We start from the raw sequence: 20,503 nt of genomic DNA, 5'->3' as shown, positions 1-20,503 counted from the left end.
CCACACAGGCAGTCAGCCATTTTGAGCATAGGGAATGAACTAATATTATCCAGGGAGTTTCTCTTGTGTGCAGATTACAGGCAGCTAGGAAAATCATATGGGGGAATGTGCATATGCCATAGTCCACCTCTGTTGTACTTCCAGTATGAGTAGGGTTTTCCCTCGTTTCCCAGCCTGTGAGGAAAATAGATGTGGAAGATTTTCTCTGCCTGGAATTAATGGCATAGACCAAGCTCTAGCCCAGTCACTCACTCTGGATGCCCTAGAGGGGGTTACACTCATCTCCAACTTCTTTATTCAGTATCTCTTTTTCTAAGGAATTGCGCCTTTGACAATTCCTTCTGGCTATCCATATCCAAATCCTTGATGAATTCCAGTCCATCCTTCTCCGTTTTCTCAAGTCTCCCTTTGTTTCAGGCTTCTTTCCCAAATCCCCTTATTTGGATCTGATCTAAATTTGCATTTTAGGAAGTACTCCTATTTACTCAAGATGATTCTTGCCTTTAGACCAAATGTATAAAATTCCAGTCACTGTGGAAAATTAGAGCTTTGGAGAACCATTGCATAGAAATGGCTTAATTCACTGAACTTAAGATGAAGGAAAACACATTTTTAGTGAGTATTTTTTATAAGAGGTTTAAAAAGGTGCTCGAACCACTGCCTATAATTTGTTGTAGCTGATGATGTAGATGACTAATTGAAAGAGTAAAAGCTCTTTAGAAGCCGAAAATTAATCACAGCAGTGTATCCTCCTTTGTTCATACATGTGTTTGTCTTATATGGTTTGCTATTAGATTTCAAAATTAAAATTTTTCTTTCCCCCTTTCAGAGAGAATTTGAATAGATGACTTTGAAGACTTTACAGAACTGAGATACAAAGATTTTGAAGTGATTCTACATCTGAAGCTATGATTTAAATATCAGCATTACAGTAAGTATTTAGGAAAGAAATACAGTTTTGTGGTTAACACATCATTGGCTTTGTCTGAATCCTGAGAATGCAGATTAAAGTACATCATAAAGGATGAATTTGTTTGAATCACATTCAAGAAACCAGAGCTCTGAGAAAATTAAAGCTTCATCTGTGATAAGCTATGGGGCCACAAACATGCAGGGGAGGTGAGCCCTTTCGATAGTTGAAAAAAATCTGAGTATCTCTTTAGTGTCACATTAGCCCTTTAGGAGTTCCAGGTAAGAAAAGGAAAACTTAATATTGGGGTTTTCTTTTTGTACTGAGCTGAGGCTATGAGAGAGGCTTTGCATTTTATTTATTTATTTATTTATTTATTTATTTATTTATTTATTTATTTATTTATTTTAGAGAGACTTTTTAGATGAGAGTGGAGCAGGGCACAGAAAAGGAGCATCCTTCCAGGAGCTGTGCTTTCTGGACTGCCTCTCTTGAGTAGTATTTCTCAACATGTGTTCCTTGGACCACAGTTCCCAAGACTATTAATGCAGTGGGACAGAGGTGGGAAGATGGAGCTATGTCCAAATGAGTTTAGAAAACATTGAGTTAAAGTTAAGCAACCTTTCTTCCTGAAGGATCTCAAAAACAAATGAGCCTTATGAATCTCATGGGTGTGTCTACTCAGCAGTACTTACCAGAGTCCTCTCCTGTTGGGCATTTGAGATTAGTGTTCCATTTGTCCATTTAATAGTTAATGAACCCCAGCTGTGTATGGTGTTAGATACTAAAATATATCAATAAGTGAGATTGGCAATGCTTATGTACAGATCGTAATTAAGGTCAGAACTATGTAAGAGCAATTACTGGTAGACATGATAGAAAATGTTTAAGAGAGCTAGGGGACCTGGGTTTTCAACCTGATTCTGCCACTTATAAACTGTAACCTTGAACAAGACACTTAAACTCTCTTTCAACTTCTATATATATAAAATGGTAATAATAGCATCTACCCTAGTGAGGTTATTGTGAGGATTAAGATGATAAATACATGCTGGCAAATATTAAACCTTATACAAGGGTTATCAGAATTTGTACTTATAGTAATAATACCTGAGTTCTTTGAAGTCTATATGATAGACTGGGGGAAAGATAGTGATGGATAGAGACTTTTGAATAGAATAGTCCAGGACTTCCTGAAGTAGAAACCTGTAGAGATGAGAAATACTGAGCTATGGAGATAGTATGGAGTATACAGAAGGAAACACAAGTGTGAAAGAGCATGTCTTACAGAAAGAAAGCGTTAGACAATTCCAACATCCCTTTAAGATTAAAACAACAGCAAACCAAACAACAACAATGAAGTAGGATTGAGGGGGAAGCTCTTCAACTTGAAAGGGGCATCTATGAGAAACCTACAGCTAACATCACAGTTAACGTGAAGAACTGTGAGAGCTTTTCCCCTAAGATCAGGAACAAGACAAGGATGTCCACTCTCATAATTTCTATTCAGTATTGTACTGGAAGTTCTAGCCAGGGCAGTTAGGAAAGGATATGGAATAAAAGACTTCTAGATTTGAGAGGAAGAAAAAGTAAAACTATCTCTGTTTGCAAATGACATGATCATGGATTTGGAAAATCCTAAGGGATCTACTACACTATCAAAACTAATAAACAAGTTCAGAAAGGTTGCAGGATATAATATCAATATACAAAAGTCAGTTTTATTGCTATACACTTTTAGTGAACAATCTGAAATGAACTTAAGAAAATATTTTCTCTTATAATAGAAGGAAAAAGAATAAAATACTTAGGAATAAATGTAATCGGAAAAGTATAAAATTTACACTCTTGAAACTACAAAATATTGTTGAAAAAAATTTTAAAAAATTTAAATAAATGGTAAAACATCCCATGTTCTTGGATCAAAAGACTTACTGTTGTTAAAATGACTGTATTCCCTAAATTGATCTGTAGATTCAGTGCAATCTTATCAAAACCTCAGATGGATTCCTTGCAGAAACGGACCCTAAAATTCATATAGAAATTTAAGAGATCCAGAATAGCCAAAACATCTTGAAAAAGGAGAATTAGAAGACTTGTCCTTCCTGATTTCAAAACTTAATATAAAGCTACAATAATCAGGCCGCTGTGATGCTGGCATAAGGATAAACATATAGATTTTTTTGTGATAGGATTTATAGATCAGAAATAAACCCAAAAGGTTATGGTGATTGATTTTTGATCGTTATGCCAGACAATTCTTTAGGGAAATAGTCTCATCAACAAATGGTCTGAGATAACTGAGAATCAACATGAAGAGAAATAAAGGTGGACCATTACCTCACACCATATACAAAAATTAATTCAAAGTGGATCAAAGGTCTAAAGGTAAGACCTAAAACTATAATATCCTTAGAGGACAACATAGGTATTAATCTTCATGACCTTGGGTTAGGTAATGATTTTTTTTGAGATACAACATCAAAAGCACAAGTGAAAAATTAAAAATAGTTAATTTGAACATCAACAAAATTAATCAAAAGATGCTATCAAGAGAATGAAAAGACAACCCACAAAATGGGAAAAATATTTGCAAATCGTATAATCTGATATAGGACTTATATGTAGCATATATAAAGAACTCTTATACCTTAGTAACGAAAAGATAACCTAATTCCAAAATAGGCAAAGATCTGAATAGACATTTCTCCAAAGAAGGTAGACAAATGGCTAATAAGCACATGAGAAGGTTCTCAACCTCACTAGCCATTAATGAAATGCAAATCAAAACCACAATGTGGTATTATTTCATAGCTACTATGAAAGACAGTAACAAGTGTTGGTGAGGATATGGAGAAATTGGAACTCTTATACACTGTTGGTGTGAATGCAAAATCATTCCAAAGCAGCTGCTTTGGAAAACAGTCTGGCATTTCTTCGTACAGTTAAATAGAGTTACCTTATGATCCAACATATTCACTCCTAGGTATGTACGAATATAAATGAAAACATGTCTATATGAAAATGCAAATATTCATGGCAGTATCATTCATAATTGCCAAAGAATGGAAAAAACCCAATGTCTGTCAACTGATGAGCAGATGAATACAATATTATATACCCATGTGATGTTATTTAGCTGTTATAGGGAATGAAGTACTGATCCATGCTACAATATGGATGAATCTTGAAAATATGCTAAGTGAAAAAAGCTAGACACAAAGACCATAATGCATAATTCCACTTATATGAAATTTATAGAACAGACATACCTATAGAGACAGATTAATTGTTGCCTAGCACTGGAGAAAATTGAGAGTGACTGCTAATGGGTGCATAGTTTCTTTTGGGGTGATGAAAATATCTAAAATTGATTTGATAATGATATAGAGGTCTATAAATATACTAAAACCATTAAGTTATATACTTTATGTTGGTGGATAGTGTGGTACATGAATTATATATCAATAAACCTGTTGTATATGTAAAAAGGGATATGTCTTAGCGATGTAAGCATCAGCACTTGGTGATAGATAATATGTAGGGAATAAGAACAAGAGAAAATTAAGAATAACTCCCAGATTCTGGCCCTGGCAACATCTGAAGGGAGTAAAAACTGGGAGAACAGGTTTTGTTTTGTTTTGTTTGAATAAGGAGGGTCAGCTTTGAGAATCAAGAGTTCTGTTCTGGACATACTGAGTTTGAGGGACCTGGTAAATATCCACCTAGAGATACTAGGTAGACAGTTGAATGTGAGTCTGGAACTCAGAGGAGCAATCCTGAATGCAGATAACATTTAGGTGATAGAATCCATAAGAAAGGATGAAAAATGTGTGTGCGTACACAGAAATGAGCCTCAGAATGAAATGGGATTGAGGAGGAGAGCCACAGAGAAACCTGAGATAGGGGTCTGCCAGGGAGGAAGGAAAGTAGAGGAGCATGAGGACATGAAGGTCAGGTGAAAGAGGGCAGTCAGTGTTCACAGAGCTGGTGCTACTGAAAAATCAGGAAGAGGAGGACCAAAGTGGAAATGCCAAGATGGATGCTGTTGATGACCTTGGCAAGAGTAGCTTAATCCTGGAGACTCTGGAATTGTGGATCGAGGAGGGAATGTGAAATGCTAGAGTTGAGAGAGGGAGGGCAACTGTTTTTAGAAGTTTTCCTGGAACCACACTCTGGTGAAAATTCCTCTGGGATCCTTTCCTGCTCTGCTGAATCCCCAGAGTGCTGGTAGTGTTTGAAGGCCATTTCTTCCCTTGGAGACAGCAACTTCGGGGGTGAATGCTGCATTGAGGGAGTTGCCCACTTGTAGGTTGGGCTGGGGCAGGAGAGTGGTGCTAGGCTGAGTGGTACCAGAGAAGAGTGTCATTCTAGGCTTTGTTCTCTGGTGATTTTTATTTTATTTTTATTTTTATTTTATTTTATTTTATTTTAGAGGAGGATTTTATTAGTAATGTGCTTTTTTGGAGTGTAGATCAAATTGTTTAAAAATCATTTGAAGACAGAATAGAGAGAAAAGACAGTCCATGCCTTCAGATGCAGTGAAGGTCCTTATAAAGCAGAGTCCTGGCTTTATATACACTGCTGCTCTGTATGTCTTCAGACATGGGTGGAACTCAGAGCTAGGACCACCAAGACTATGTGAGGTGGAGAGAAAAGTGGTGACTTTCTCAAAAGGCCCCCATACAAATGCTTGGGGAAGTTGTGTTTCATAAACCTCAAAAGTTGAGACGCCTGGGTGGCTCAGTCACGTAAGCATCTGCTTTCAGCTCAGCTCATGATCTCAGGGTTCTGGGATCAAACTCCGATCAGGCTCCCAGCTTAGTAGGGAGCTTGCTTCTCCCTCTCCCTCTGCTGCTCTCCCTGCTTGTGCTCTCTCTCTCTCTGTCAAATAAATAAATAAAATCTTAAACAAAACAAAACAAAACAAAACAAAAAACCTGGGATCCCTGGATGGCTCAGCGGTTTAGTGCCTGCCTTCGGCCCAGGGCGTGATCCTGGAAACCCAGGATCGAGTCCCGCATCAGGCTCCCTTCATGGAGCCTGCTTCTTCCTCTGCCTCTGTCTCTGCACCCTCCCCTCTGTGTGTGTGTGTCTCTCATGAATAAATAAATAAAATCTTTTAAAAAATTAAAATAAACCTCAAAAGTGCTTTGACTATACATCTTACCATCTGCATTAGCATGTTCTTCCTCCATGCTCCTTTACTTGTTAGACTGTAAAAGCAACTTTTTAAGATACATGTTCCTTCAACCAACAATTCAGTCTTTACTTTCTCTTCAGAAAATGAGCTGCTACTTAGTCTATAAAGCCCATTTGATGTTTTGAACAAACATGTTTTGAGCCACATGACTATAGGCTGTTCATTTTGAATGAGTCCAAGTGGTGCTGTTTTTTCTTTTACAAGATGTGTGTGTGTGTGTGTGTGTGCGTGTGTGTGTCTGCGCATGCATGCATGTGTGGCGTGTGTTTGTATTTGTGTATGCATGCTTTATTAAATCAAGGTTTTAACGTTATATCTGAGTCTTCTTAGTTCAAATTTCTGCCTTATGTGGAATATAAATGACCTATCAGAAAACTATATATTTGAAATCCAGTGTGTTCTAACTGGCTTGGCATATTAGAAAACATTGGCAGTTAGAAAACTTTTCAAGCCCTGGTTAAAGGCTCCTTGTAAGGATTACTTTTGTGTGTGGTTATTTATTTATCTTTAATGTTTTATTATTTATTTGAAACACACAGAATGAGAGAGAGAGAGCATGAGGGAGAGGAACAGGGACCCAAACCGACTCCACAATGAGTGTGGAGTCTGATGCGGGGCTCGATTTCACAACCCTGAGATTGTGGCCTAAGTGGAAACCAAGGGTTGGCTGCTCAACTGACTTAACTACTCAGGCAGCCCTGTGTGTGGTTTTTTAAAGAAAATTTTATGTGGTCATAATTGTTTGGTTGTGTTTCACTTTATATGTAGGGGACATGCATTGGGCGATTTTGAAGGAAGAACATTTGAGTATTACTTTCATCCAAACATTCTTATTCTGAAGGAAACCTCTTAATTTGTTCTAGAGCACAGAGTGGTTTTTTTTTTTTTTTCATTTATTATTATAAGAAAACAATATAGTGGTGTGTCCTACTTGGTTAGAAGTAGATTGTCATCCATTGAGGAAATCACCAGCTTAAGAGAAACCACGACTTTACCCAGTCCTTCCAGCTGCTCTCCAACCAGGTGTAGAGATTTTAGTAACTTGCAGCAACTTCCAATCACGGGAGAATTAGAGTGGTTATCTGGGAGGAATCATTTGAACTTCAACCTATACTTTACCTATGGGGCCATGCTGACAGAAGCTTTTTTTTTTCTTTAAGATTTATTTATTCATTTGAAAGAGAGAGAGAGCGAGAGAGTGAGAGAGAGAGAATGAGAGCACACGTGCACACCCAGCAGGGAGGGGCAAAAGGAGAGGGAGAAAAAGTCTTACTCTGCTCAGCACGGAGCCTGACTCAGGGCTCCATCTCACGACCCTGAGATCATGACCTGAGCTGAAACCAAGAGTTGGACGCTCAACTGACTGTGCCACCAGGTGCCCCTAACAAGCACTTTGATGTCTTGATTTTTAAAAAAGCAAGAGAAAGTGACTGCTAAGAGAGGGTTTAGTCTGCTCTATTGAAGACAGGCTTCAAGGGAAGTTTGCTTCAGGTGCTTACCAAGACTGGGGGCAGACAAGGTCAGTTTACAGTGTTTTCTAATTGTTTTTGGAGAATTGGACTGTATTAATAAAGCAGGTGCTATTGACCACGTTTTAGATCATTTCACGGAGGAGCACAGATTCATTTTTTTTTTTTTCTGCTCAGGGTAGATCTGTGTACATTACGTTGTTTCTCAAAAGCGTCTTGTCTTGGGATGCAGCCAGGCCCCTCATGTGGGTGGTGTGTGTTGTATCACAGACCTCAGGCCCTAAAACCTGAATTTTGCTTTGTCAGATCAGATGAGTGTATGAAATAGTATTTGGGAGACGCCAAGAGGCAAACATAAAAGTGATGTTTGTGAATTGATGTAGACAGAGACTTTGGGCAGATTTCTTTGAGATGTGGGAACGTAGTTGACAGGAAGAGAGAAGACAGAAGAAGACAGGTAAGAGACTTCTGGATTTTCTGAAGTAACCTTATTTGGCAGCATTCAGAAACCATGGGCTGCTGAGGGCCTTATAGTCTCTGGGGTGTGTTGGGGGAGCAATAATTTTTGGATGTTGATGATGTACTCAGCTTAGAGGATTGCATCTAAAAATGCCACTGGTTTGACTTTTTTAAGAAAAAATCCTAAAGGAATCTCTTTTTTGGTGATCTTTACTTAAACTCAGTGTAAGATGTAGGCCTTAGTTAAAATTTGCCACAGAATGAGAAACAGAAACCATGGAAGAATGTAAATACACCTTTGTTCTTCTATTTCTTACCCACACACACATAGACACATGCTTACCTATATTTGCATGAAAAGTAAGCAGCAAACGTCTTGAAGGACAAACAGAAGGTACAATATGATTAAGTAAGAGGTTGAATATAAATTGGAATGAGTCCTAACATTTTATTTCACTTTCATTTGGATCCTTTTACTAATTCTCTTTGCTGGGTTTAGGCTTTTCAAACATTCTTTGGCTCTGGAAGGGAGTTGTATAACCATAAAACTTGAGAATCCTGGCTCTAGAATAAATGTTCCTTTAAAACCCCAAGGACAGAAAATTGAACACAGCTGTGCAAAAGAAAAAAGCAACCACTCCAGTGATGGTTCAGGGCTGCGGGCGCCCTGACCAGCTTCCCCAGTACACTGGAGCTGTGGTTTCTTGATGGTGGATGGGGAGCTCCAATGTTCTTTTTTGCAAGTTTCAGGAAAAGACCAAGACTTTCCTTCAAAACTGGAGTTTCTCTGTTGCAGTCAGAAGAACATTCTGCTAAGTATTATTATCCATCTCCCTGCTTGTCCTATGTATATCCTGTTGTTGTCCCCTTGGGGACAGTTGGGGTTTCTAATTGTTTTTGAGATGCTATGATTCTGCAGGCCTTATGGATCCTGCTTATGAATAAGCCCCAGAGCCTAAGCCGTTTACACCAGGGTTAGAACACACAAGGTTTTGGAGCCCTAGAGTCCTTCTCCTCTGCACTTCCCTGAACAAAAAGCTTTAAAGTATGGTCCTGAGAACATAGCATTGTTGTTCCTTGCTTCTTATCTGGGATGAAAACCACAATGTTGCCTCTCCGATATTTGCCTGGTGGGGTCCCCCTGTTTGGTTGGTAGCCCATGAAGAGCCATGGCCATGGACCCTAACCTCTGCGCAGCCTGGGATTAATCATTTTGCTGTCAGACCCTGTAATGATGATTCATACTTCTTCCTCTACAAGATTAGATTACTGTAATTTTCTTATCCTGTACTGTTCACTAGGGATTTGAATTAATTCTTGTTGGTATAGAAAGCCGTATCATGTTTCGGGGGAGAAAGGACTGAACTTGCCTACTTGGCCATCACCAGAAAACATGCAGGGAGGGCCTGTTGTGAGCCTGATTCTGGAAGGTCATCCTGGCTGCAGGACTTACCATGTCAGTTAGTTCACCATAAAGGCCTGCAAACAGGGCTGTGGCATGCACTTGGCCAGGTGCAGTGGATTTGCATACATGACGCCATGCCTCAAAGATCAGAACACACAGAGAGTTTTGCAAGGAGTCCTCTCCTGAAATCAGGCGCTGCCTAATGAGGAAAATCTTGCCCAGATAAATATTTGGGGAGGAGATAACTAATTCAGGTTTGTGGAATGGTCTACCCAGAGCCAGCAGGGATCATGATCAGACTGGGGAGGGTAGAGGGGTAAAGTAACCTTTGGAAAAAACTGTTTTGGCACACTCCTGTAAAGTGTGCATTATTCTGTCCCTTCAACAAATACTTATTGAGCACTTACTATATCCGAGGCACGACTGCGGGCACTGGGGATTAGCAACAGTCTACAAAACAGAATAATCTCAAACTGGATGGAGTTTATGTTCTTGTGGCTCTGGTGGGTGGCGGGTGGGGTGGGAACATGGGCCGGAGAAAGCCATAGCCCCTGGCACAACTTAACAAGTGAAGTCATTCAGAGATGCGTTTGCATGTACATTCTCTCTCTTCCCTCTGTTGAGCCTGTGCCTCCGTCCCACTAATGAGGTTGCAGCCATCTGTAGTGGAGCCTCTGAAGGGAGTTCTTCATGCATGCCAGCATGTGGTCCGCTGTGGTGTGATGAGGCCGGCTGGTGACTGCAGGGGCTGCAGGTGGATTGTCTGCTACAGCCCGAGCCTCTGTTGAAGGGGAGCTGCCTTGTGATCAAGAACTCTTACCTTTGTTTCCAGCCTTACAGTGGAGGGACTCTGACTCCAGAATGCCTCTTACTGATAGACATTCGCTCTCCCTGGATCCCTTTCCTTTCTTTGTTCCCTCCTTTCTTCTTCTTCTTTTTTTTTTAATCCTCTCCATTCTCCTTTGGTTACTCTGAGATGGTGCTTTCCTGCAGAATCATAGAATCTGTTTTCCTGGAACTGGATGGGGTCCTAGGAGTCTTAGTTGAAACCAGCAATTTCTGGTCTCTGGACTGGAAGCAAGCATTCACCTGATGCAGTGACATGAGAAATAGAAGAAGATGAAGTAAATGCCTCATGAGGCTAAACTTCACTATTTGATTCCTGTATCTTTCTATCATATTCCCTTGAACTTTTCAGTTTCTAGTATCTTCCACTTACCCTAGAAATTACTCATTGTCCTGAACTCAGCCCCCCACTCCTCATCATGCTGCTCCCCACAGTTGACTCTGGTTTTCAGCTGGTGCCCCCCTCAATTTTATAGCACATGCCCCCAAAATAAGAATCAGTGCCTAAACCTGAGGGTAGAAAGTCGCTGCTTGTACTGCCAGGGAGTTGTGTTTCAGGATTCCCAGTTAGAGCCACAGATACATTTTAAGCTACAACATGCAGCGGTTCAATTTTATAGAATTATTGGTACTGTGGTTCCACTTTATTACAGGTTTATCAGGCGTTTGTGGGTTGGCCAAGTGTGTAGCCATCACTTATAACTGTTTCTGGAGGAAAATGAGAAAGAACTTTTACAATGTGAACCTTATTGAGCTTGAGATGCATGTACTGTGCTTCTAGTCAAGGGTATATGTGGTTTCATGGCTTGTGGAGGCTGGAGATCGTGGCTGCAGAGAAAGCTGCCCAGGTGCTCTCCATCCCCAGTGGGTCTCTGGGGCCTTGGTGTTCTCCTTTGTGACACAGTGTGGATGTTTGAATTTTCAAAGTGTTCCTTGAGGAGAATCATAGGTACTTGGTGTTTTTCATTCAGGAGTAAGAACTGCCTATTCCCCCTTGGTATTTGGCATCAGCAGAGAAAACCACTTATGGCGGTCAGCTTTGTGATGCCCACAATGACATGGAAAAAGAAAAGGCCTTATGCATCTTCTCTGGTATAGGAAGTCCTTACTGTATCAGCTGTACCACTTCATGTTTCCACCTGAGAAGTAACCCCCTATGGTTCTGCCATGGGATGAATGGGCAGAGATCCCATATATTTAGATATATGTTGGCCTAAATGGAGCATGTCACAATTTGTATATCTCTGAATATTCTTCGGGACTCTGAGCCTGGTGTCCAGGAATGTGATGTTGGTCCCTCCATTGTGATAGGCTGTGTCCCTGGAGCCAGGACTCATAAGACACGGTCCAGGCTCCCCCACCCCGGCAAACTCACATTTCATTTCAACCATGAGGCCAGCAGCTCTGTGCATGCTGAGCACGGCTCCACGCCCTTTGCTCTTGAAGCAGCAGCCTGGGAGAGAAGAGTTGGCTTGCTCATCTGTTGTTCAAGCCAGTGACCTACACACGACCTTGGAACTTGAAAGATTGTCATCCAAAGCCAGTGAAGCTCTCCATAAGCTTTGAGAGACACACACTCTGTCATTATTGATTTAGATCATCTGGAAGGGGGAGATATGGTGGTTGAAAGACAAATGTTAACCAAAAAAAATCATTCCCCCTTTTAAAAAAATCTACTCCAAAACAAAATTATTCATATGTGGTGTAGAAGGCTACAATCTTAGACTCCTACCAGTGTATCAGTGTAGATGTTAGGAAACTAAGGCATGGTCCTGTCTTTACTCAGTAATGTCAAAATTCTAAGCTTATTGCAAAAATGGGCACCTCCTCCCAAAAAAACAAAAAACAAAAAGAAACCCCCAATGAAATAGTTCCAAGTCTAGTTCTGTTAGATCAGAAATTAGGACAGAATATGAATTTAGTTGCCTAGTCTTTTCATGCCCTGGAAATGAGCAGCTTGAAAAAATATCCCTCATGATCGTTTAAGTTCATTGCCGTTTAGAAATCAGACCCTTTCCGAAGGCAGGCGTAGTGCGATGGAGAGCTTTGTTAACCTTGCTTCCCTGCACAGACAGTTCTGCTAGTGCCCCGACATCATCCTTACTTCAGAAGTAGGTGCTTCATGGAAGGACGAATGGCAAAGGAGGTGCTTGTGCTCGCTCTGTTTATTTGCTGTCTGTAAACTGAGAAGCCAACTTGTTCTTCTTGTCTCTTTCCAACTTTGGAGGGACATTAGGCATTGATTAGTCAAACCTGATTTAAAAAGGAGAATGTTGTCACTGCATTTAAATGAGAAAAAATATATATAACTATAGCTATTTTGATTGTGGTTCTCAGTCTTTATGTCACAAATATTTATTCCATTTACTAAGTGGCAGACATAGTAGGTTCCAGCAATACAGAGATGAGACGGAGTCCTTGCCTTCTGGATGCTAAGAGTCTAAGGTTGGAAATAATAGACCATGTCAGGGAGGGGATACAGGAGAAAGGAAGTCAGCTGAATCTTGAAGGATGCTGAGGAATCTTCTAAATGAGAAGGAAGAAAAGGCATTCTTAGCAGAGGGAATAGCTTGGACCCAGCAATGATGGTTATTGTGGCTTTTCATAGTCACCTACTCAGGGGCAGTGTGGGGGGACATATGGCTCATGAGGTAGGAAGGCGCCAGGTCACAGCAGCTAGGGACTTTGGAATTTACACAACAGGCCAGCCAATCTTGACCTTCTGTTTTCCTCCAGCACATGTATGCTAGAATATATCCATATGTGTCACAAACCTCCTGGGTATATCCAGATATGATGTTTGTAATGAGCAAGGCATTAAAATACCCTGTAATCATCACGCAACTATTAGCAGCATATTCATAAAAGTACATCATCGTAGCTCTTGGTCTATATGAGATAATCTCTGGCTTAAGTGCAGTTTCCAAAGCATTTATGTATGACTTGATTCCTTTTTCCTCCTACTAATGAATACCGACATGAAAGAGGATGAAAGCGACATATTTGCAAGGACATTTTCACATTTATTCCTCAAGAACATTTAATTCAAAAATTTGTTGCACAAGCTTCCATCAGTGAGAAGTCACTGGCTGCCCAGGAGAATGGCTGCTGGAACCAGTGAGGTTTTGGCTGGGTGACATGTGGCCAGGCTGGGGCTGGTTCAAAGGTTCTGTGAGCAGGAGAGAGGATGGGTTTGGGGAGGAGTCAGTGGGGGAGGAAAGAAGAGTTTGGAGGCTCTTGGTGCAGTCCTGCCAAGAGGCAGTGAGAGCACCAGCAGGGGAGTGGCCACAGAGAAGGAAGCTGAGGGGTTAGGAGGAGCTGGTGTGCACCTGTCCACCAGGGAAACAGAAGCAAATGTCATGATGGGTGAGGACTAGTGCAGGATTATTTGTCTTGGGCTTCTTGTTCCTGTGAGCTAGCCTAGTATTCTGATCTTGGGGGCACCCCCCCACATCCTGAATTCTGCTGCAGGTGCAATGGGAACTGGGCAGGAGAAGACTCCAGCATCAGCCTCCTGGGCAACACGTGGATGGTTGTGGGGCAGGGAAGAAGAGGGGCAGTGAAGCAATGGAGGAGAGACTGATCGGCAAGGCATGAGAGGGACCAGACTGTAAAGTGAAAGACATTCCTAAAAAAGAGGATGTTCCGTGACTGTGGAAGTGGGCAGAAAATGTCCGACAACAGAGAGGTCAAGTCCAGATGAGGCACTGGGAGGGTCCCTTGGTGGGGAAACAGTCCCTGGAGAGTGGAAGGAGCTAGAATCCAGCTGCAAAACAGTGAGAGAGCAGTGGGGCTGCAGGAATGGAGATTTTGGTAGTGGAAGAAGAGGAAAAAGAAGGGCAAGCCCTCAAAGGGGAAGGGGACGCTGAGGGAGTTTTGGGGGTGGGAGACAGAGAAGCCACAGCGTGTTCTTGAGCTAGTGCTATGCTCCTTCAATGAATTGAAAAGAAGTTTCACCTCACTTCATCTGCGCATTCCACGGCATGCCGCAGAGCTAGCCTTTCCTATAATAAAGTCCAATGCAAGTTAGTTTGGCCCTTAGGAGGCACGGTTCCTGATATTTGCATCTGGGTGTGATGTTACAGAGTCTGAGACGATGAAGGGCAGGGAACATTCTCCATCTGCCAACTCTATCACCTGTGTATTGTCTTTTTATTTTTAAGAATGAAACCTTCAGGGGATCACTGGGTGGCTCAGCGGTTTAGCGCCTGCCTTTGGCCCAGGGCATGATCCTGGGGTCCCGGGATCAAGTCCCATGGTGGGCTCCCGGCATGGAGCCTGCTTCTCCCTCTGCCTGTGTCTCTGCCTCTGTGTGTGTGTGTGTGTGTGTGTGTGTCTGTCATGAATGAATGAATGAATGAATGAATGAATGAATAAATAAATAAATAAATAAATAATAAATCTTAAAAAAAAAAAGAAAGAATGAAACCTTCAAGACTGTAGAACCCTGGAGTTTTAAAATGTGTCTCCTATGATACTTATAGTAGCATTAAATTTTGAGATGACTCAGTCTTCTCCTTTTCCAAAGAGTTGTTTTCTTGCTAATTCTTGAATGTCTATATACACTCGAAAATTAATCATCTTGGGCAGTGGCTTGAACTTCTGAAAATTATGTGGAAGTATCCTGTCTTATTGTTGGAGAGGCCCAAGGTATTAGAGATTCTCTAAGTATTCATACAACCTTCCAAATAAGCTTATTTAATTGGAAAGTAATGCTTTCCTTTATTTCTGTATCAAATATCTTACTTTGGATCAATGACTTCCATTCTTGTACAGGAAAAGAAACCTTTCCAATTTGTATTTTCTTCTCTCTCTTTTAAAAAGATTTTATTTATCTATTTGACAGCACACAAGCAGGAGAAGGGGCAGAGGGAGAGGGAGAAGCAGGCTCTCCATTGAGCAGGGAGCCTGATGTGGGGCTCAATCCCAGGGTCCTGGGATCATGACCTGAGCTGAAGGCAGATGCTCAACTCACTGAGCCACCCAGATACCCTTCTTCTCTCTCTTTTTAAGTTTTTTTTTTAAGTTTTATTTATTTATTTAAGAGAGAGAGAGAGAGAGAGCGCCTGGGGAAGAGCAGAGTGAGAGGGAGAGAAAGAATCCTCAAGTGGACTCCCTGATGAACATGGAGACTGCCATGGGGCTTGATCCTAGAACCCTGAGATAATGACCTGAGCTGAAACGAAGAGTTGGAGGCTCAACCAACTGTGCCACCCAAGTGCCCCACCAGTTTGAATTTCTTAAGATGGCACTGATAATAGGCAAACCCATATAGATTTATTTAAATTGCAATTATAATAAGTAGTTCAGTTACATAAACAGGATGCATTTGGAAGTTTTATTTGAAGTAGATTTAAAAAATAATGTTCAAAAAATATTAAAAGTGTTAATTCAGCTTTTAAATTTGGGATAATTACAGATTCAAATGCAGTTTTAAGAAATAATACAGAGGGGCACCTGGATGGCACAGTCAGTTAAGCATCCGACTCTTGGTTTCGACTCAGGTTAAGGCCTCAAGGTCATGGGATCGAATCCTGCATCAGGCTCCGTGCTCAGCATGGAGTCTGCTTGGGATTCTTGCTCCCACTCCCACTACTGCTCCCCACCCCCCTTCATGTAGCGCTCTCTCTCTTTCTCTCTAAAATAAATAAATCTTTAAAAAAGAGAGAGGGAAAGAAAGAAATAATACAGAAAGATCCTATATGCCTTTTATACAGTGTTCCCTAACAGTTACATCTTGTGAAACTATGAAACAAGATCACGACCAGGAATTGGCGTTGATAGTCCATAGAACAGTGGAAGTGTCCATAACAAGGCTCCCTTTTATAGCCACTTCCCCACTGCCTCATCTCTAATATCCAATAACCACTAACCTGTTCTCCATTTCTACAGTGTTATCATTTGGGGAGTTTATATAAGTGGAATCTTACAGCTTATAACCTTTTGAATTGGCTTTCTTTTATTTAGCATAATTTCCTAGATATTCATCCAGGCTGTTGCATGTGTCAGTAGTTTGTTCCTGTTTTTTTTTTTTTTTTTTTATAGTTTTATATTTTACGTTTAACTTTGTGATCCATTTTAGTTAATTTTTGTATGAGGTGTGAAGATTAGGTTGAGGCTCACTTTTTCTTCTTTTTTTCCTTCCTTCCTTCCTTCCTTCCTTCCTTCCTTCCTTCCTTCCTTCCTTCCTTCTTTCCTTCTTTCCTTCCTTCCTTTCTTTTTGCTAGTGGGTATCCAGTTGTTCCAACATTATTGTGGAAAAGGTAACTTTTCTCAAATATCTGTTGGCTATATTTTGTGGGTCTATTTCTGGGCTGTCTATTCCATTCCTGTAGCCATATGGTACAACTTAATATGGAATAGATTGATTACTTTCACTTTATTCTTTTTGAAGATTGTTAACTGTTCTAAGCTCTATGCTTCTGTTTATGCATTTTAGAATAAGTTTGTCTGTATCAATCAAAAATCTTTGCTGGGATGCTGATAGGAATTGTATTAAGGATGTACATTGGGGGAGAATGACATATTTATTGTGTTGACCCATGAACACAGTATATGTCCATTTATTTATAAATGTTGGTCTTTTTTTTATCAGCATTTTGTAATTTTTAGCATATAGCTCCTGTGTATGTTTAGTTAAGCTTATATCTAAACAGTTTATTTTCTTTGGAATGATTGTAAGTGTGCTGTTTCTCAGTTTGGTTTCCACATGTTTATTGTAGTTATAAAATAGGTGTTATAGATATATGATGTCATCTCTCATAGAAGCAGTATCATAAATAGATGTAGTTGTTTGATTAGCACACAAAAAGATTAAAGTGCCTAAGAAAGCTGGACTTAATGGGCAATTGCTAGAAAGAATGGTAGACTACCACATTGCTTTTAATACTAGTATTAAATAGTAGCTAGTATGAAATAGCTTATCAACTATCTTGGAAATATCTTAATATAAGTGTAGTTCTTATTTTAGCTCATAATATGATTTTCCATTTTCTTTATGGATATATTTATGAAATCTGTCATGCACATCAGATCTATTGCTGTCACTTTTTGGAAAAAAGTGCATGTAATGGGGGTCGCCTGAGTTCAGATAGCAAAAATATTTAGGAACATGTTTAAACAGATTGCACAGGTAAAATTAACTGCGGTTTGAACAAAGACAAAAAGGGTGAATAAAAAATAGAAGAGGAAACTGGGAGGAATTACTCTGTTAGACTCCACTGCATTCATCTAGATTGGTTTGGTTGCTACAGGGGAACAGGGAGCCATGATTTAAGAAGTGTCCAAAAGTTAGATGTTTTGTGGGAGTGAATCTTTTTTAGGGAAAAAAAAAAACAACAAAAACTGCATGGTTGTGGTAACAGTGATTCATTGTCTCCTCCTATCTTAAAAATCCCAGATAGTCAACTATTTTACATGTGTTTTTTAATTTTAACCCTGCTTTCCTCCACGAGGAGTTTAAAGCAGCTTTCTAAGAAGGTAAAAACAAGATGAAATAGAATTTTAAGTGGGTAAAAAGAGAAATTGGTCAAAGGGAAAAGATGAGGACCGTGACCATGACCGGGATTTGGAAGCAGGAGTCAAGCTGTGAGGTTTTGTGTGTTGGCTTGAAGTGGGTAAACAATTAGGCTTGGACTAATTATTTTTAACCCTTGCACAAATAGTCCTGAGGCTGGTGTTTAATTATTACTCTGTCTGGTGCTTTTCTGCCATCTTTTCTTCGGCCACAGGACTGCTCAGGGGGAGGCATTGTCCTGCAGGGTTAATTAATAACAGGAACTCACATCCTGCTCTGGGAGCCTCTGCTGTCTGATGCAGCTGGTGGTCTAAGAGCCCACACCCAGAGAGGCACACCACCCGGGGCCTGGCGGCCGGCAGCTTCTGCTCCAGCCCAAGAGTTCTGGTTTTGGGATGTATTTTGAAATTAGGATGAACAATTAAGACTGTTATTTTGGGGAACAGCAAGGACATCTATAATTGTAAGTATTTTTATAAGCAGGGTGGTAATGTTTAGTTTTAATATCTAAAAAAATGTAAATAGCCTTTAAGAAGTGATCGCAGGAGGTCGTTCAAATTTTCTCAGTAGTTAAGCTTCCTTTGGTTTTTAAGTGAGGTGAGTGACCTGAGATCCTTCTGAAGGATCCTTCTTGCTAGTTGGGAGCATTGCTGCTGATCTTAAGACAAAACCTTTGTGTGTTTTAGAGAAACCTTTGTGTGTTTAACTTTTTCTACAGTTAATGGAAGTAGGAAGAAATCTACAGCTGGCCACACAATTTGTAAACCTGTAAACAGACCCGTCCGTGCCTTCATAATGTGCTGTTTAACGTATATACTGTGCGTGTCACCTACTTTCCGGCATTCGGTATCTGAGCTTTATCAGTGCTGATGTGTTCTTTCGAATGCAAACACTAGAATCTAAGAAATGTTTGCCCACTCAATTTTCTATTGTTGCAGCCTGTGGAGTAGACTGCTGTTGCATTTTTAATTTCTCTATAAAACAAGCTGAGAGACAATGCGAATGATCTAATTGCATTTAAAGGAGCTGCTGGCCAGGCTTGTTGCAACAGCTGATGGGCTCCTCTGAGTTTCAAGAGCTATTTATGGTAGATTAGCTGGGATCAGGGCTCTCTAGTTCAGGCCATAAAAGGCCGGTCCCATGTGGAGTTGCCCCACTGCTCCTGACGGCGCCCTCGGAGGCTGCAGCGTCCTCAGGTTTCACGTGGATTTACCCAGTAATGGATGGCCACACCAAGGCCAGATCGGGGAAGTTCAGCGTCAAGGACACCAGGGCCCTGAAAACTTCAAAAAGAAGAGTCTTTTTAATATTTTGGCGATCTTTTTTTCCAAGAAACTTTTGGGATGTAGCCTTCACCTATTTACTTGCATTTGGCATCCAAACGCCTTTTGGAAAGCACCGATCTAAATTTACCCTGTTCTGAATCATCACTTCTGATAGACGCCATCGCCTGGTTTGCGCTGTGATATTTGATTTTGTACAGTGTTCCTTGGGCTAACTTTTGATATTTTGCTTTTTGTTTAGAATTTGAAAATCGTGTTTATTGAAAGGAGACTCAAAGCAATTACTTGAGGACATCCAAAGCCGTGTTTTGTTTATTTTTTAATTAGAAAAATCAGGAATTACAGTGTGATCTCCCCCCCCACCCCTTTAACTTAGAGGAACAGCGGTTAAACAGAAATTTGAAGTAAGTGAAAAATCTTCCTATAAATCTAAATGCAGTTGTATGTTAAGTACCATCTGTCTAAGCATGCTTCCTGAGGTTTGTGGACTTCAAGCACTGGAATGTTCCTGCCAGTATGTGCTAGTTATTGCTGTTGCTCTTCCGAGTACCCTTGGGCATGTTTTTTGGTTTTGGAATGATAGGATTCTTTTTTCTTAAAAATCAAAGAACTTTCCGGTACAGAGAAGTTTGTACTAACAATTTACTTAATATTATTTAGTAAATACATCCTGTCTAAATGTGAATACTCGAAGCCTTGGAATTAAAAGCATATTCACAATACAGAGTACTTCAATAATTTTATCACAAGTATGGGAGTGAGATTCAGAAGTCATGTTTTATTTTATTTCATTCTTGTTACTAATACACGTGAAAATGTAAATCGCCAGTGATCCTTTTATATTATCTTTGTTTTGAGGCATTTTTACCTTGGTACTCTGATTCTTCCAGCTTGGTTTATAAAACCTCTATTGTTCCTAAATTTAAAAAAAAAAAAAAAAAAGAAAAGAAAAGAAAAACCTCAAGCTTTAGTTCCTAGAGTTTTGAACTCTATTTCATTTTTAAATTCTCCAAGAAAAAAAAAAATGCCATCTTTAGCCATTTTAAGTCCTAGAGATAGCTGTGTTCTCTATAATTTCACTTAGCAATTTGCTTCTACTAAAGAATAGCAAAGAGCTATAGAAGATTGATGGCTTGTTTGACCTATTACTCCTTTAAAAAGTATTTTTTTATACTATATCAGATGGACCAGTAGGAACAGTAATTATTTTTATCAGGTAGAAAAACAGAATATTTATAGAGATGAGTTTCATCAGTGATACCGCTGTGGCTCTCAAACCGAATGTATCACAAGTTTAGTGGGCATTTGGAAATGCTTGGGGTGATAACTGTGGCTGGCATTTGGGGTAAGGTGAAGAATTATAAATACTCTGACCATCTCACAGGGTGAAGCATGGCTCTGGCCAAAATGTT

At 40.2% G+C, this 20,503-nt stretch overlaps 1 protein-coding gene across 4 annotated transcripts in view; it reads left to right on the top strand.

Moving 5' to 3' along the window:
• The window catches only part of SVIL (supervillin), a 230,942-nt gene that overhangs the window by 59,819 nt on the left and 150,620 nt on the right, over positions 1–20,503 (top strand). For all 4 annotated transcript variants that reach the window (XM_035712993.2, XM_035712994.2, XM_049100238.1 and 1 more), the window contains exon 2: positions 830–931. The gene's annotated coding sequence lies outside the window, so the exon portion shown is untranslated. The remainder of the gene's footprint in view (positions 1–829; positions 932–20,503) is intronic.

The sequence above is a fragment of the Canis lupus genome, chromosome 2 (assembly GCF_003254725.2).
Source record: "Canis lupus dingo isolate Sandy chromosome 2, ASM325472v2, whole genome shotgun sequence".
Taxonomy (NCBI): domain Eukaryota; kingdom Metazoa; phylum Chordata; class Mammalia; order Carnivora; family Canidae; genus Canis; species Canis lupus.
Note: the sequence above shows the minus strand (reverse complement) of the source record. Positions and strands in the feature narration are given on the sequence as shown.